The sequence below is a fragment of the Hyla sarda genome, chromosome 9 (genome assembly GCF_029499605.1).
Source record: "Hyla sarda isolate aHylSar1 chromosome 9, aHylSar1.hap1, whole genome shotgun sequence".
NCBI lineage: Eukaryota > Metazoa > Chordata > Amphibia > Anura > Hylidae > Hyla > Hyla sarda.
The window spans coordinates 65,882,067-65,888,801 of record NC_079197.1 but is presented as its reverse complement, the minus strand read 5'-3'; positions in this window follow the sequence as shown (position 1 = coordinate 65,888,801).

Genomic DNA, 6,735 nt, shown 5'->3' with positions numbered 1-6,735 from the left:
TAAATTTTGGGGGGCTTTTTCCTATTTCCCCTAGTGAAAATGAAAAATTTAGGATAACACCAGCATTTTAGTGAATTTTTTTTTTTTTTTCATTTTTCCATCCAAATTTGAAGAATTTTCATTAAACACCTGTGGGGTGTTCAGGCACACTATACCCCTTGTTACATTCCATGAGGGGTGAAGTTTCCAAAATGGGGTCACATGTGGGTATTTCTTTTTTTGCGTTTATGTCTGAACCGCTGTAAAATCAGCCACCCCTGTGCAAATCACCAATTTAGGCCTCAAATGTACATAGTGCACTCTCACTCCTGAGCCTTGTTGTGTGTCCGCAGATCATTTTACGCCCACATATGGGGTATTTCCATACTCAGAAGAAATTGCGTTACAAATTTTGGGGGTCTTTTTTTTCCTTTTAACGCTTGTGAAAATAAAAAGTATGGGGCAACACCAGCATGTTAGTGTAAAATTTTTAACTTTTTTACACTAACAAGCTGGTGTAGCCCCCAACTTTTCCTTTTCATAAGGGGAAAAAGGAGAAAAAGCCCCCCCAAAATTTGTAGTGCAGTTTCACCCGAGTACGGAAATACCCCATTTGTGGCCCTAAGATGTTTCCTTGAAATACGACAGGGCTCCGAAGTGAGAGAGCTCCATGCGCATTTGAGGACTAAATTAGGGATTGCATAGGGGTGGTATTCTATGCCAGTGATTCCCAAACAGGGTGCCTCCAGCTGTTGCTAAATTCCTAGCATGCCTGGACAGTCATTGGCTGTCCGGAAATGCTGGGAGTTGTTGTTTTGCAACAGCTGGGGGCTCCGTTTTGGAAACACTGCCATACAATACGTTTTTCATTTTTATTGGGGGGGGGGGGGACAGTGTAAGAGGGTGTATATGTAGTGTTTTACCCTTTATTATGTGTTAGTGTAGTGTAGTGTTTTTAGGGTACATTCACACGGGCGGAGGTTTACAGTGAGCTTACCGCTAGGAGTTTGTGCTGCGGCGAAAAATTTGCCGCAGCCCAAACTTGAAGCAGGAAACTTACTGTAAACCTGCCTGTGTGAATGTACCCTGTACGTTCACATGGGGGGGGGGGGGGGGGGCAAACCTCCAGCTGTTTCAAAACTACAACTCCCAGCATGTACTTACAGACCGTGCATGCTGGGAGTTGTACTTTTGCAACAGCTGGAAACACACTGGTTGGAAAACCTTCAGTTAGGTTCTGTTACCTAACTCAGTATATTCCAACCAGTGTGCCTCCAGCTGTTGCAAAACTACAACTCCCAGCATGTACTGATCACCGAAGGGCATGCTGGGAGATGTAGTTATGCAACAGCTTGAGGTACGCAACTACCTGCATGCCGAGACAGCTGTTTGGGCATGCTGTGACTTGCAGTTTTGCAACATCTGGGGGGCCACAGTGATCTCCAAACTGTTTTCCTCCAGATGTTTAAAAAATAAAAATCCCAGCAGGCCCAGACAGAAAACCGCTGTTTGGGCATGCTAGGAGTTGTAGTTTTGCAAGATCTGGAGGGATACAGTTTAGAGACCACTGTACAGTGGTCTCAAACTGTAGCCTTCCAGCTGTTGCAAACCTACATATTCCAGCATGCCCAAACAGCTGTCTGGGCATGCTGGGAGTTATAGTTTTGCAACACCTGGAGGGCTACAGTTAGAGACCACTGTATAGTGGTCTCAAACTGTACCCTCCAGATGTTGCTAGGCAACTCACCGGCTTCCGTAGTATCCAGCCGCACGACATCGTCACCCGCCGATCTCCGTCGCCCACTGCCTCCGGATGGGTAAGTGGATCTTTGTCCCCGGTCCTCTGTCGTTTCCCCATTTTGCCCCGCCTATTGTGAGTGGACAGGATGGGGAAAATTATAAAGTTAACCCCCCCGCCCCTGATCTGCTATTGGTCGACCGATAGGAGGGGTAGCACCCCTGCCACCTCACTCCTATCCCTTCAGGGGGATCATAGGTGTCTTAGACAACAGCGATCCCCCTTATATTCCTGGTCTCCATAGACCCGTAATGACCCGGAATCACGCAAATCGCAAGTGTGAATTCACTTGCGATTTGCCGCGATCGCTGACGTGGGGGGGGGGGGGCTGGCCTGATGACCCCCCCTGGGCGTTTGCATGGGTGCATGGGATGCCTGCTGAATGATTTCAGCAGGCATCCCGGTCCGAACCCCGCCCAGCGCGCGGCAGGGGCCGGAATTCTCCATGACTTATGCGTACGTCATGGGTCCTTAAGTACCAGGGTGTCATGATGTACGTGTATGTCAAGGGTCCTTAAGGGGTTAAACCAGAAAATATGGTAGCATTCTTCATCAGTAAATTCTTGAAGAGTAAGTCTACTGTTAATCTTGTGTGGACGCCTTGTGGACCTAGTCCTTAACCCCTTGGGGACAGAACCCATTATGACCCTAAGGACGGGAGCATTTTATGCAAATATGACCACTGTTACTTTAAGCATTAATAACTCTGGGATGCTTTTACTTATAAATTTGATTCCGAGATAGTTTTTTCGTGACATATTCTACTTTATGTTACTGTTAAATTTTCGTCGATACTTGCATCATTTCTTGGTCAAAAATTCTAAAATTTGATGAAACATTTGAAAATGTTGCATTTTTCTAACTTAGAAGCTCTCAGCTTGTAAGGAAAGTAGACATTCCAAATAAATGATTTATTGATTCACATATACAATATGTCTACTTATATGTCTACTTATTTGCATCATAAAGTTTGACATGTTTTTACTTTTGGAAGACATCAGAGGGCTTCAAAGTTCAGCAGCAATTTTCCAATTTTTCACAAAATTTTCTAAATCTGTATTTTTCAGGGACCAGTTCAGGTTTGAAACTGCACACCTCAAAGTATTCAAAATGACATTCAGTAAGTGTGTTAACCCTTTAGGTGTTTCACAGGAATAGCAGCAAAGTGAAGGAGAAAATTCAAAATCTTCATTTTTTTACACTCGCATGTTCTTGTAGACCCAGTTTTTGAATTTTTACAACGGGTAAAAGGAGAGAAATCCTCTCAAAATTTGTAACCCAAATACCTCATATGTGTATGTAAAGTGTTCAGCGGGCACAGTAGAGGGCTCAGAAGGGAAGGAGCAACAATGGGATTTTGGAGAGTGAGTTTTTCTGAAATGGTTTTAGGGGGGCATGTCACATTTAGGAAGCCCCTATGGTGCCAGGACAGCAACCCCCCCCCCCACATGGCACACTATTATGGAAACTACACCCCTCAAGGAACGTAACAAGGGGTACGGTGAGCCTTAACACCCCACAGGTGTTTTACAACTTTTTGTTAAAGTTGGATGTGTAAATGAAAAAAAAAATTTTTTCACTAAAATGCATTTTTTCCCCAAATTTTACTTTTTTACAAGGGGTAATAGGAGAAAATGCCCCCCAAAATTTGTAACCCCATTTCTTCTGAGTATGGAAATACCCCATGGGTTGACGTCAAGTGCACTGCGAGCGCACTACAATGCTCAGAAGAGAAGGAGTGCCATTGAGCCTTTTAGAGAGATAATTTGTTTGGAATGGAAGCCGGGGGCCATGTGCATTTACAAAGCCCCGTGGTGCCAGAACAGTGGATCCCAGGGATTTCTTTATACTGGGCCCCTCTGTGTAGGTGGTGAGGAATCCCTTATGATCCCTAATGAGGGATCCCAGCCGAGCTCACGTTCTTCCTCTAGTTTAAATCGACCGCCCTCCCCCCACTCTCCTCCGTCGGAAGCCAGTGTTAACTCACAAGTTTTAATTGTGTTCGCTGTCGCTAGTTGCGGGCGGGTTGAGGCGGGCTCTGGCGGAGAATCCCGGCGTCTGAGCGCGGTCACGCGGACGACTGAGGAAAGCTGCAGCAAGCATAGGGGGTGGAGATTAGCACAGTCACTGCCACGCAAGTGACGATGCAAAAGGAATCTGGAGGTCAGAAGGGGGCGGATGTGACCTCACACGCCGGGCCTCCGGCGCTCAGGAGACGGCAGATTCAAAAGGAGCTTCTTTTCTGTCATTCTTCCTCCTGTGGTGAGCCAGCCAGTCATTCATACCTGCCAGCATTGGAGTGGGGGATTTTCTTCCTGTGTTCCAGCATGAGTACCAGTGGTGATAACCCGAGGCGTACTCCATCTGACTCATCTGCAAAGATGCCTTCTTCACACGGTGATGATGCACCTAGGAAACCTTCCAAAAAGACAAAAAATCGTGAATGTAACATGTGTAGAGAAATATTACCTCCTGAATATGGAAAGGCTTCATGTCAGTCCTGTATTGATCGGCTGATCACTTCAGAAGTTCCAGCCTTAGTTCCGTCTCTTCTGGCACAAATGCAGGATCTCATTAGAAAATAGATCCAGTCATCCATTCAGAGTTTAATGACAGCTGCTAATCCTGTGGTTACTGATTCCGCACCTCTTTCCACTGCTTCTACTGTTATTACTGCTCCAGTGGTCTTAAATCATTCTGATTCTGATGAAGAGGGTATTATTGTGCCAGATGGGTCGGACTCAGGAGAAGAGTCAGAGGAAGACTCCTCAGGGAAAGCGTTTTTTTCCCCTGAGGACACTGACCAGTTGGTAAATATGGAAGAGCCCAGAGAACCAAGGTCAATCCAAGACATTATGTTTGAGGGTCTTGATTCTAAAAAAATATAGGGTATTCCCTGTACACAAAATTATTTCAAAAGTTATCCATAAAGAATGGGAGAACCCTGACAAAAAGTCTTTTTTGCCTAAGGTTTTAAAAAGAAAATATCCATTTGCTGACACTGAAACTAAAACTTGGGATCACCCACCAAAAATGTATGTGTCTATTTCTAAGATCTCTAGGAAGGGATCTCTCCCATTTGAAGACCTTGGGACCCTTAAGGATCCAATGGATAAAATAATGGAAATGTTTCTTAAAAGAACATGGGAAGCTTCAGGAGCAGCCTTGAAACCTAACGTGGCAGGGACCTCTGTAGCCAGATCCGTTTTAGTTTGGTTCAATCAGTTAACCTCTAACATACAAAATAAGGTGCCAAGGGAACAGCTCTTAGTCTCCATCCCTACTATCCGTAAGGGGGTGGCCTTCTTAGCTGACTCCACCTCAGATGCACTAAGGTTATCTGCCCGTGCTGGAGCACTGTCAAATTTGGCTAGGAGGGCTTTATGGTTATAACATTGGTCAGGTGAAGTGTCCTCAAAAAATAAATTATGTGCCATCCCCTGTGAAGGAGAGCATTTGTTTGGGTCTGTCCTTTCTGATATACTTGAGAAAGCAAATGACAGGAAGAAAGGGTTTCCCTTTGACTTTAGCAAACGTAACCAGTCCTTTCATTCCAGGGGGCGAGGTGGAGGTCAGAATAGAGGACGGGGTCAGTCAGGGCGCTGGAAATTCTCCAAAAAGAATAGTGGCCTCATCTTCAACCAGCCCCAAACCTCAAAAAAATCAGGATCTCAATGACGGGGTCCTGCGAGTGGGTGGCAGACTGCAGAATTACTTTCCAGCGTGGCAAAAAATAGCAGGCAGTTCCCAGGTTCAGGAAATCATTCAGAATGGTCTGCGCTGGGAATTTAGCAGCCTCCCATCTCACTCGCTTTATCATAACCAAAAATCCTGTAGGGTCAATAGGTCAAATCTCATTACAACCGGAAGTTCTTCTGTTAATGTAAAAAGGAGTTCTAGTACAGGTACCATCAGGTCAGGAGTGTCATGGATTTTATTCCACGCTGTTCATGGTGAAAAAACCCAACAACACCTTTCGGGTAATTATAAATTTAAAACCTCTAAAAAGATTTATAAAATACCAAAAATTCAAGATGGAAACATTAAAATAAACTGTAAACCTGCTTACAAAAAATTGTTTCATGGCCTCACTGGACTTAAAGGATGCCTACTTCCATGTACCCAATACATCCGGATTTTCAAAAGTACCTAAGAATTGCTGTGCACCTAGGCCCCAGACTAATGCATCTCCAGTTTTGTGCCCTTCCCTTTGGGATCTCAGTAGCTCCAAGGATCTACACGAAAGTGATATCAGAGATGGCAGCACACATAAGGGAAGAGGAAGGAATATTCATCCCATACCTGGACGACTTTCTCCTGTTAGCAGACTCAGCTTCAAAGGTACAGTCTTTTGTTTCTCACACATTACAAATTATAGAAAACTAGGCTGGATAGTGAATTGGGAGAAGTCATCTCCATCCCCAACTCAGAAAAAAGTATTTTTGGGTATCATTTTGGATTCTATACAGGAAAAATCCTTCCTTCCCCAAAATAAAATTGATAAAATTATTAATTTTGTTGAAGAAGTTATGAGTTCCCCTAAGATTACCATTAGGAAAGGAATGTCTTTATTATGTTTATTTACAGCCTCATTTCCAGCTGTGCCATGGGCTCAGTTTCATTCCCGCTGTCTTCAGGCTGAACTTCTAAAAATCTGGAATTGGTCACCTGAAGATCTTGATAGAAGTTTTATTTTGTCTTCAGAAACTCTAATGTCTTTCCTTTGGTGGCAGGACAGGGAAAACTTATCAAGGGGGTTAGATCAGAGGATTAGGCATCCCACTATTGTTACAACTGATGCTAGTCATTGGGGTTGGGGAGCTCATGTGAGTGTCCAAGATTTTCAGGGGTCCTGGGAATCTTCCTTACAGTGTGAGTCCTCTAATTACAAAGAATTACTGGCAGTCCTTCGTGCCCTGCAGACAATTGGACACACTATTTTTCAGAAAGATATTAAA